Source organism: Rhopalosiphum maidis, chromosome 1 (assembly GCF_003676215.2).
Source record: "Rhopalosiphum maidis isolate BTI-1 chromosome 1, ASM367621v3, whole genome shotgun sequence".
Lineage (NCBI taxonomy): Eukaryota > Metazoa > Arthropoda > Insecta > Hemiptera > Aphididae > Rhopalosiphum > Rhopalosiphum maidis.
This window is the reverse complement of record NC_040877.1, coordinates 31,566,024-31,578,961: the sequence shown is the minus strand read 5'-3', so window position 1 is coordinate 31,578,961 and position 12,938 is coordinate 31,566,024.

Here is a 12,938-nt window from a genome sequence, read left to right as displayed (position 1 = left end):
GATAATAACAGTTATACCGCAGTCGTTGATAATAACGACGTGTTAACAAGTAAAATTATAATAAATATTTTTGTATTTGATTAAAACCTAACTCGGTGTATTAGCACAATAATTATTGTAATATCAAAAAATAAATAATAATACCATATCAGATGATGGGTTTTCGAAAATCATCGGATTGCCAGTCAAATAATTGTATGAAAACCCATACAACTGAACATTTCATTGTACATAGAAAATATAAACATAGGAGAATAGTTTCAAATTTCTATAGCTATTATTATTTTATTTTACAACAAAATAACAAAAACTATTTGAAAAAGAAATCAAGATATTACGTTTATATAATAATATACTATTTCATTGATATAATAGATTCAAAAAATATACAAAATTAAAATGTAACATTGTTTTTTGATATTTTTTTAAGCGAGCTACCTTGTTTTACATTTCCATGGTTTTTAATCGAAAAACAAAAATTTAATCAACATTAATCGAGTTGAACAGTTTAAATCAAGTTAAAAATGATCTATGTAAATTAAACGCATACTTAAATATTTAATAAAAACTACAAATTCTTGGTCCTTTTCATAGTTATAACAAATAACTATATAGATTTTTTCAAAAACTGGTGTTACGTAAATATTCAACAACTAGATAAACTTTATACCAGACACAACCCTCAATGCTGTAAATAAAAGCGATTTTCCTGCTCCAAAAGGGGTTGAGACACAAAATAAAAAAAACAATACTAAACATAATACAGGTAAATTGTGAAACTAATACATTCATCACTATTCACTCCGTTCAGAATCTAAAATGAACAGGTATTATTTTGAAAGGAAAAAAGTGATTTCAATGGGTGCACCCACGAACTCACATGAATAATACCCACTAAACACAAGCACAGAAAAAACACATATTATTCGTTCTTACAGCTTTGAATGCGTACGTAATGCATTGCATGTGCGATGTAAGTACACGTAACCATATTAATTTATTTTAAGCTTTAAACGTAATATGTTATCCTACTTATACCTACCTAGTTAAAAAATAATTCTTTTAATCCTCGTGTTATAATATAATACAATGATTTCCCGCACGTATAATAATAATTTACAATAGACACTTCATTGTTAATTGTTACATTCAGAAAGAAAAAAAACCGCCTAAGAGTCAAAGAGAGCACCTATATAGTGGGTTTTGTTCATAATTCGTCCCAGTGCAAACACTATTGTCAAGTGGAGCACTAGCTACAGTTGCGGCTGTAGTGTGTTTATAATAGTGCTATTTATTGTATCAAATAATTCGAACGTATTTGTTAGTAAAACGAATGTTAATGATTCGCGTGGTTTATTGTTTGTCTATTGATAGGTACTTAAAACAAGGTACTTGTAATGGATTTTTTTTTTCATTCTATAGTTGACAATTTAATATATGATACGAATAATACAAAATATCAAACATGTATTATACATAGACCGTGGTGTTCTATGAAAACGACAGTCACTATTTTACCATTTCGTAATGAAAGTTGCAATAATAATCGAAGTACAAATATACGTCTGGTTGAAAAAAATTATTACGAAAAAAAATGATAATTATCGTGTGGTGATAACAATCATTTTTTCATTGAAATGATAATTACCTATTAATATTGTTATATATATATATACATAATGATCACAAATCTCCCGATAATATAAATTATAATGATACTACTACTGCTAATAATAATAACAACATTTAATATGAATGTAATTTACTGTGTATTAAAACGGTCTATTTCTCAACAATTGTTATACACCGAGACATTGCACAGGAAACATTATTCAAGAGCATTACTATTTTGTCGGATCGTTTAGTCTTGGGAAATAATATATTGTTATAGTTATGATTCGAATCCGGATGTTTATGACCTAGAATATACAATAAGAATTAAAAAAAAAAAAAAAAAGAAAATATAAAATAACTGCGCAAGGATGTGTGCAAATGTAATTTCGACGCCGTGCTGGTATAATACGTATATTATACTTATAAATAAATCAATAGAAACAAGCGCACAAACGGTTGAAAAAAAAAACCGCGATAATAATATTAAAATATATTTTCGTGTAGGTTGTAACCTAATGATTTCGTATTATTATGGGACGTATTTCAGTGTTTGTAACACGCGATAACAGTATGGAAAAACAAAAACAACGCTAATACCTCGCTGACACTTGTTACCTGCATATATTGTATTATATTAAGTACATATATTATTTAAGTAGTGTTCTATATAGTTGTGCGTAAAAAATGACAGTTTTTGACGTTGAGATGAGCCGAAAAATGAAAATCAAACGATAAACATCATTCACTATTCGCTAATTATCATAATACAGCACTGCAATAATACATATTTCAACGTACAATAACGCGTTGTCCGTTCCTATGGGACAGATAACGTTCGTCTGCTGCGGTAGACGCTGTACACACGTTCATAAACGATATTATAATATTAATAATAATCCGAATAATACGCGAATATGATAATTATGATAATTTATAATGTGGATAATATATTATCGTGAACAGATAACGGTTGATGTAACAATAATCGCGTACCGATTATTGATATACCGCGGCAAGCGCTTGCTCATAATACAATCGGTAATGACATTAATACGAACAATCAGATATAATACTCGTTTGTGTTCAATACGTATATCGAAAATGACGTACGGCATGATGTAACGACGTTTAGTCCAAGTTCATGAAGAATAATATCTTAACTCTTAAGTTCTTGTGCACATGATAGTGCACCTACGTGTTTTCTGCATAATATTATACAATGCATTACGGTATTAGCAGGTATGATAGATACTAGGCAGGTATAGTGTAGATGATGGAATATGCTTGTAGCATGTACATAATTTGTATTATAAACTATACTATACAGAATGATTCACTAAATACGCTCACTCAAATTTTTCCCTAATAAATGCAGTTAGATATTAAGAATCTCATTTTGCAATTCTAAAATCATTCAAGACAATTTTGAAAACATTACTTAAATGTAATATTTAAACATCATATATTTAAGTTATTGAGATTTTTTGTACTACAGAAGTATACTGTGAAGATACAAACTTTTGTTTATCAAATAAAAATCTCCTTTTCTACTCTAAATTATTTAATGGATAAATTTCCTTAAATTTTTGTATCGAAATCAAAGATTTCTGTAAAATGCATTAGTATCTATAATATAATAATTTCAATAACTATCAAAATGCTCGTTAATATTTTGAATTAAGTACCTACATTAACATTTTCAAAAAAATTAAACATTACAATAGTTTACAGTATAAAAACAAAGTTTCCATTTCAAAAAAAAACAAACATTTTTATCACCACATAACACTCTTTAAGTAATACAAAAAAATCTTAAAAAAATAGTTTTTAAGTAAATTTGAAAATTTCATAAATCAGAATTTAAATTAATTAATTATTAATGTAAAACATGGGAATTATCATGCTTACAAGTGAATCACTCTGTATTGTATACCTTACCTATGTTATGTATAATATATTGTAGTATTGAACATAGAAAATAATTGTAAAATGAGACTCATTGATTTCCGGCGCTACTTCAAATACCATTTAAATTCATCACCATTCGAAAATGGATGTACGAATATAGTAATACACTAATAACCTACTAATAGCGTTCGTGACGCGTAATACAAAATTAAAACTATGACTTATAAGTCTCAAAACACACATTATTATAACATAACTAACATGATTTTCTGTCACAATTTCACACTCAGCTTTTGTTTACTTATACACGTACTTTCGTCGAATAGCTTTTATTTAGTAGGCGATGAATCATCGAGTTCTAACCCATTGCCAGTGGGTCACATGTAACCCACCATTACACATTTCTTAAATATTCCTAAAAATGTAAAATTATTACAAAATACAATTTTATAATTCATTTATAAATTTTTTAAGTATACTTTAAAAAAAAAAAATACCAATTAATAATACCAAAAAGTATAGTATAAATATTTTCTACAGATTTATTTTTAATATGGAGTTTTTCAGATTATTTCGTTTAGATACAAAAAATAAAAAACATAGTTGAAATTTCTTCTTTTTTTTTTTTTAAATTTATCGGAGTAAAATTGATTTGTTTTTTACTTAATTAAATCAAATTGAAAAGAAATGTTGACACTATTTTCATTAATATGAAAAAAAAATCGATACAACGATTTTTCAAACATCTATTTAGGTACATTATTAGGTGTTTTATAAACACATTAGGACGAAATCATTGTGATCACAAAACTAATACTAAATATTAGGTGATTCACTTGAAGATAATTATTTGCAAAGTGAACTATTAAATAAAAAAGGTTGGGCATTAGTGCGATAAATGTTAAAAGATGTTAATAGGTTTTCTGCAGTATATTTTTGTTTTCGAGTTCAATTTCACTAATCTACCAAATTATTTTATATGTACTATATACATCCAACCAAATAGTTATATTATTTTCATTCATAAGCAATCCTAAAATTAATATATTTAAAATATTGAATATACTAAAAAAGTTACAAAAAAAAAATATATTTAAAGTCATTGAGAATTATACCGCAGAGGTGGATTTTTAATAATAATATATATATAATATTATTATTAAAATTAAACTAGAGCTATCGCAGCTAATCGTTGAGTTTAAAAATTATTCTAACATTATGGTCTGATATTTGACTTTTTCATTGTACTCAGCAGTCTGCAAAAAGGGTAAAAGGTTGAAATGACACAACAACAAAAAAATCCTTTAATCATGCAGTCGGAAGAAATGTATATAGACAAAATAATATATAAGATGAACATTTTCAGATAAAATCGTTGTCTACTAAATCATTATAACAATTATTTACTATAAACTATTATTATTATAATTAATTAAAATATAATTTTTGAACATACATACAATTATAATAAAAATGTATGAAGAATAGTAACAAGTAAACGGATTAAAAAAAATATAATTTTTACATGAAATGCAAAAAAGTTCCGGGAAAGTAAATTTGCAAAATTAAAAATATTTAATGGAACGAGATGGTAAAATAAAACTTGTAATTTAATGGATCCACGAAGTTAATTTATTAAAAGAAATATATGTATTAGCATTTTCACTTTCATTAATATATTTTCTTTAGATTATATGCATAAACATATATAATCTAATAATACGATTTCATGGATTCTTGGGACGAGAACGGCGTTATTTAGGAAACATTATCCGAAAACCCTACGAAGTCTTATAAATTTAAATAACATCTAGTGTGTATTATTAACTTTCGTTTTTAACCGTAAACAATATACGCGCGAATTGTGTACAAATCTGCAAGAATATAGATATATTTTGCAATACACGTAATAAATTATTATTATGTTTCAGATAAAAAAAAAAAAAAATGAACAAAATATTTTATAGCCTATAGGTAACTCAGGTACTATCGAAACGGCGATAAATTATTGTAGCGAAGAAAAAAAAACTGTATCTCGTGACATTTTAATGTGTGCTAGGTAAACGGGTTCGCACAGACTATATACGACTCTCCGTTCGAGTATGATTCAATAATATGATATAAATTATATTAGTACATAATAAATAAAACAAATATATAAAATAACTAATATAATAATATGTTTTGTAATTATTATTATTGTTTATTTTACACTTTATAACTATATAGTGATAACATACAGGTAATATTACAAAATTTAACCTTATTTTGTTATTTTTGGTTATACCTCTTTTCTCAAATCAACCAAAATCGTCATCGATTTACATAATGATTCATCATGCATGTTTAATTACCCCTTATTTTTTCAATAATGCAGTTTTCTAAATCTTTTGATTTCTCTGTACTATTTTAGTAGTGTTCTACTGTCTTATAGAAATGAAGTTCTTCTGTTTTTGAATGAGAACACGCCTTTGCTGTTAATTTTTGTAAATATTGTCGTATCGAAATCCAAACTTTTAGTAAGATTGTATTTAAGCACTATTATGCTTAGTATAAATATTTTATAACAGAGAAAATGCTTATTTGAATTTTAAATTCAATACATTAATGTTCAACTAATAAATAATATGGCATTCAAATACCAAAAAATCAAAATATTAAAGGAAGTTCATGGGTGAGTATGTTTGGTGAATCAGCCTGTAAACAAAAACAGAACTTGTGTCAGGAATCAGTGCACGAGGTGAGTTCTGCAGAGGCAATCGCCTTTTATTTGATTAAACATGGAATATTTTCAGTTTGCTGGAACAAACATTTTGTGCGACTTACAGTACAATATTATTCCTAGCAGTAAACGCCTGCTGAAAATCATAATATTATTTTTTCGTGATACACTAGTCGTCCACGACTGCGACGAGTGTTACAATATAAGCATATATGTTTTAGAGATGGCGGGTACGGACTTACAAGTCTGAATCCGCAGAGATCAACAAAAAAAATAAGCAAATACGACATTTTTCCAATAGCGCAATTCTAATATAACTTGAATTATGAGTAATAATACAAAACGCGATTTTTTTCCATACGCATAAAACGAGACGAATTCGACAAGCGTGTGGGCGTATCGCCGACCGTATATATAATAAAATATTATGCACGCACACGCACACAGCCACACACACATACACACATATATTTATATAAATATCATTATAACAATAAAGGTCTGTTTGTATATTATTGTGTTTGAATTGAACGCATTGAAAAAAAAATCGTTTCTCCCACGTCGCTGTCGTCGTCGCCTTTAATTACGGTAATATTATCGAAGCGTATATAATTGCCGTATATATAATAATAATATATTATGTCCGCGAGTAGTATTATACACGTACGCTTATATTTATATATGATATGCGAATTACGGCCACCGACGTATTTAAGGTAAAAATTCTTGAAATATCGCGTTTTCATTTTTCTCACATCACCTCGAACCCAATGAACAGTCCTGTCAACATTGTGGTACGTACGTTATAATCGGTATATACTTACCTATCATCTTTACAAGTAATCAATACGCGTAGGCTAAAATAGTGTTTGAGATTTGGGTAAGTGAGTTGAAGCTCACGCCTATATGAGGCTTCTTGGTATAACAAAACGTCTGAAAAAAAAATGCTTTAAAATGTGTAAGATTTTATTTGTATGGGGTAGGAGGGAGTATAGCCTAGCTACTAACAATTAGGAATTGCTTAGCCCTATCTCAGACCCTCTACTGTCTACGCCCATGTTAATAAATGATAATAAATAATATATTATTATTATTACACTGACAATATATTATGTAGTCACACTTAATTTAGTATAAACTACATATGTACTATTATAGAGTAGGAATAATAAACCTACAGGGTGTTAATTAATTGGAATTTGTGTAATCGCTTTATTAAGTTAGGTAATCCTAATTTAGAATATAGAGCGAGTGAATATATTTGTGTAAATACGTAATACATATTATGGCTAATACGCGCGAGTAGTATCTCTTTTGCTACGATATGTATACCGTGTGTTTTATCTTGCATGTATCACTAAACATTAACTTAGTTCGGAGATCTTAGACAAAAATACGATTTGCTGTAGGGCAATGAAGTACACAATTTTCGGGAGATTTTATATATTAACTCTTTCTGAGCATGCATTATACTTTTTCGATAATTTTAATCTATTGATTATGTTGCTAAACTTAACATTTATCAAGTGACAGATTTTTGAAGTTCGAAAATAATTCAATGATTTGATTATGGTAAAAATATTTATACAACCATAATGAGTGACTTGTTTATTTATTATGCATGTATTATTGTATTCGTTATAAATTTAAATACATTTTCCCAAAATTTATATTCTTGTACTCCTATAACTATATGGTAACAATAAACCATTTTTTAATTTAACGAGCTGAAATAATACTCATATTAAAGTTTAATATTAATAATATTATATTATTATTGTTAATGTTATAATAAAAATGTATTATATAAAACTTCAATTAAATATTCACATCGTCAACTAGGATTACTGACTACACAATTATCAGAACATACAATGCAGTATAAATGAAACCATTTTTCTTGTTTCAGAATGATTGAAATCCACGCGTTCGTTCTCGCAGCTGTTTGCCTGAACTATTTGTACACTTCGAGTACACCTATAATAATATACACCTATATACACCTATGAATAACGTCAAACAAATAAACCGTGTCACAATAACCGTCCCAAATTGATATAATTCTACTTCAAGCCCCAGAAACGATTACAGCGCCAGCGCCCCGCCTGGACCGTCTCCAGTCTCGGCAGCAGTATGTCACCCGCGACGGTCCACACCGTAATAATAATATATGGGTTATAGTGGCGCCGGTCTATATATAAACTCGCATTACTCGTATATCGCGTGGTCAGAATAAACACATCCTGGAGAGTACCTACGAACAAAATGTAAAAAAATACTCTTAAAATATTGTTTATAAAAAAAATAATTGCGTAAATATAAAATTGATTAGTGAATTTTAAATAATTGTATTGAAATATGCTCTTGGTACTATCCATTAATATTCAATAATAAAAAAATCCTTCTAAATAAAAAATATCTTGTAAATAATTTATTATTTCTAATATAAAATAAATAATTAAATCTATTAGGTATATAGAAAAACATAGTTATGAATCGTAAACAATTTTTTAATACGTACATATGTCATATGAATTACATTTTACTTTTGAGATTTGATTTTTCTTTTGGTTATGTGTTTTAAAACCACTAAAGTCGTTCTGTTATACAGAAGGCGTAAACTATCAAACATATCTCATCATTGGATAGGTCACTGTAATGATTGTGTTAAATGTGAACTCAATTATAAATTATATTATGTAAAAAAGGAAGAACCATTCTGAGCAGAAACGATCTATCAGTCTAAATTTCTACAGATATATACTTTTTGTTTATAATTTATAAAATATACATCTACGGAGATAACAACCATTAGAAATTACAGAAAATGTACAAATATAGGCTAAAATTAAAACAGTAGATACATTATTATGTTACATTTCTTTTTATATATTGGCTATTTTGATGAATTTTAGTGGTTTGATTGTAATAGTGAATTCGGGTTTAGGCTTAGGTAAATACAGGAGAGGGTTTCTTCATATTCTTATTGAATATTTTGACATTCATTAAGGATTTATCTTAACGTTAGCTGTATACCACACTTGTTGCGTATGATTGGATTCTCCCTTGACGTTAGGTATACTATAGTTTTATTATTATATTTTTATCGTACTATTAGCAATTTATTGTTCAATATTGTTAATACAGTAGCAGGTTAAACTAATATTTTCCAAGAAAAAATCGTATATACTATATATTAGGTATTATCATTATTAATATTTGTTGTACTAACTGTGTAGATTCACGATCTAAACGTTACAAATTTTAAATACATAAATTGATTTTGAAAATCAAAAAGCCCTAAAAAAAGAATGAAAATGAAAATTCCGTTTGGATTATTTGAAATACTTGAAAAGCAATGTATCAGTAAAGCAGTCGTAAAAAAATGCTATATTTATATTAAAATCTACGCTCTAGTAAAATGACGAAGCCGTGCGTTAAATATACATAATGTAGTGGAATATACTACTAAACACGTGCATCCGAATAACCGTTGTAGTCAAACATATTATTGTTATTGTTATTGTTATTAAAACTCTGTCGCCAATTCCAAAGTAAGTACCGAACACGCGTTTTAGCACTATAGGAATAAGTCATCCCAAGCCCAACCAAACCGTGCACATGAAACTTGGCAAATACCGTTGGCTAATATCCCGGAGAAATCGACCAACTATATATACTATATATTATTACAAATTATTACACCAGAATCGAGTGCCCGAAAGTAATTAGTTGGTGCTGGAAATCGTTTTAATCTCGTCGCTCTCCGAGAATAGGATTAACAACACTCGGCGCGTATAATATTAACCGCCGTAAATATACTTTTGAACGTGTTAGTGCGTATACGAACGACTTGTCGTCGTCGTATGTGTGTGTGTTTGTGTATAAGTACTGCGAGGGACATCAATAAGTAGAGATATGTAATTAAGTGTCTTTGGTGGTCTGTTAAAAAGCCCGTCTACGGATATATGGTATTTTTTTAAAGCGTATCACTCATCAGATCATATATTGACGTACCCTAAGAGTAGTAGTTTGTAAACAGGTCTGACACTTTCCCACAGTATAACATTGTATTCTCGGCCCATAAACTTAACATCATATATATAATACGTGCGCATGTCAGGTTTAAATATATACCGACAGAAATTGTAAAACAATTTTCTTGACAAATGACCGATTATATTTTTAGGTACACCTACTAACCATTGTTATACATTTGATTATTTTTATCTTCTTTTCGATTTTTTTTTTAATTTCACTGATTACGATAATACCCAAATCAATCCGTTTAGTAAATAATCTGATTAACTTAGTTAATTGCATTATACTACAATATAACCTAATAATTATCTACCTACCTACTTATTAATTATTATGTTTAAAGTATTTTATTTATATTTTTTTTTCTTGATATAAAATGGCATAAGTTTAGCCATGTTCAAGACAGAGTCACGTGCATCGGTCGCTAAATTTTAATGTTGTTCGTTGCGACGTTGCTATAACATTCATATTAATATTATAATTGTTTAAACTTAAAACAAAAGTTGAACGGTAGTATAGTATGTATAAGTTTCTTTGTGTTTTGTATATAGTGTTCAAAGGGACTAGAAGTCGCTGTAGGTCCATATAAAGAGCATCGCCTTCGTTTTTGAACTTCTACAGTAATAACTGTATTAGGTCTTAATTTTATGATACATAACTGTGGACATTGTACAACCCACAGGTTTAATAACTAAAATGTTATGGAAAAAAAAAAAACTAATATAGTTTAGAAGATAGTTTGAATGGTATGAGTAATATTTCTGTTTGAACAAACTAATAGTTTAAGGCATACTAAAATAACATCGGAAAAGTATACGCATATACCGATATATTATTAAATTGCTCGATAGTTTACTTTGCCGTGACGTTTACCCCTTAAACAATAATTATTCATAAACTTGAAATCGATGTAATTACTCGAACAATAACATAATAATAATAAGTAGGTTTAATTTAGCAGGAGCCAAGTAACTATCAATTCTGATAGACAGACGTCAAATAGCAATGACCTAGAACATAATATTTCTAACAAATGAATGAAATATTTCCTTACTGAGAAACTGAAGGAAGTTTATTGTTTTAATCACAGTTAACAACAAGAGCGGTTATTATACGGCGTATTCCACTTAATTTTGCCAATCGTTTTTTATATATTATATGTATATTTACTTATTTTTTGTCATATTTATCGAATCCAATAAAATAGCCTATTAGAGTTTGGTCAAAATATAGTGATTCGTTGCGCAATGAAAACCGCTATTAATGACGGTATATTACTTCGATCCAACTAACGAAACGTTATTACAGGTATACCTATTCATAGTGTTCGCGCGAATGTACACGTATATACCTAGCTACTACTCCAGGTCGCATTCAAACACGCATATCGACTTCAGGATAAATTCGATGTACCTAAGTATATTACCGGGTCGTTACGGGACGGCATTTCGTTTTATATATAGCGTGATATTACACGGATCGATGAATAGTCTATATACCTACTGACGATTGATCGTATAATCAATATAACCCGACTACAAAAGAACACCCGACAAAGGAGCGTTTTGCTCACAAATTTGGCAACGTTCGCATGCACACAGTTTATTACGACTCATTGGCCATTAATATTAAATACGTTCTCGTCGTCCACCGTCGATTTCCTAATCGACATTGTCAGATCAACAATAATTTATTGTTGGCTCAAGTATATACTCTTTGTGCGATATACTATCTTACTTTACATCAGTCGCGCTATTGAAATATTATTATTATGTTATTAGGTTTCTATACATAAGCTTAGAACACCTTGTACCTCTGTTGTGTCCATCCGTCCGTTAGGTTACCGCAGTGCATAGTTACAATATTGTCATTATTAAAATTATAGTTTGTAAATATAAATATTATATAACTGTCTTGAAATATTATATTGTCTGTAGTTACCGTACTTATAGTTAAGTAAACGGAATTTAGGTTTATTGCGTTGTATTAAAATTCGACTAAAAACTAAGAATTTAGCACACTCGTAGAGTGCATACGCTTTTTTAATTTGTTATAATTTATAATTTACAGTTTACACGGTTTTGCACAATAATTATGTTTATTCGAATTCACTTTCCTCTTAAACAATAAAATTATTCGAAAAAATATAATTATACAATTATGAATTACAACGTAATAATAATTCAACACACATTATGAATAAATATTAAAGGTTATAGATTAGGTTATAATGAAAACCCAGAGTAATAAATCTAAATGTATATTTAATGACATGACAGTATATTTTTTAAATTTAGAACGAGTACTGACATAAAGATTGTTTTTAAAATTAAATTAATAAAATGCATAGGTACTTAATAACTATGTAATTTAAAAGCCACTTAGTTTTAATGATTTTCTCATGATAAATAAAATCTTCAACACAAATACTTAAACTAAGTAAGAAATATTATATTATAACATGTAGTGTTATTATTTGAGAACTCATATCTTTTAAGTTTTTTTTGTAATTTTCCGGGAATATGTGTCATAAGAATAAAAGTGAACTATTTAATGACCTATGAGTGATTGCATTTTTAACGAGAATAAACAAGACTATAGAAATAGTTAAATCTACCAAACAGTGTACATTTATTTGTAATTGATCTTCGTT